The sequence below is a fragment of the Tupaia chinensis genome, unplaced genomic scaffold (genome assembly GCF_000334495.1).
Source record: "Tupaia chinensis unplaced genomic scaffold, TupChi_1.0 Scaffold000429_1, whole genome shotgun sequence".
Lineage (NCBI taxonomy): Eukaryota > Metazoa > Chordata > Mammalia > Scandentia > Tupaiidae > Tupaia > Tupaia belangeri.
Genome location: NW_006159934.1, coordinates 1,377,098 through 1,377,390, shown reverse-complemented (window position 1 = coordinate 1,377,390; position 293 = coordinate 1,377,098). Strand labels below are relative to the sequence as shown.

General features: G+C 65.2%; 1 protein-coding gene across 8 annotated transcripts in view; it reads right to left on the bottom strand.

Moving 5' to 3' along the window:
• Nucleotides 1-293, bottom strand: part of GTF2IRD1 (GTF2I repeat domain containing 1) — a 78,508-nt gene that overhangs the window by 31,869 nt on the left and 46,346 nt on the right. The gene's annotated exons all lie outside the window — the stretch shown is intronic.

The following is a 293-nucleotide window of genomic DNA, read 5'->3' as shown; positions in this document are numbered from 1 at the left end:
GTGGCGCTGGTTCCGCCCCCCCCCCCCCCCCCGCTGAGGAGGCCTTGCTAACCCTGCATCCCTGCATGCTCCCAGGTGGAATGTCACCTCTGCAAAGTTTGGGAGGGCCAGGACAGAGCCTGTGGAGGGGATGGAGGCCTTAAAGGGGTCACTGGGAGAGGAGTCTCACCATGAGGCTGGGTAGGCAGTCCGCACATCTCGCCACTCAGCTCGTGTTCCCTCCCTCTGCCGCCAACCTCATCCATTCACCGAGGTCAGGCAGCGTGGGGCGCACTGACCCGGCCTGAACCCTC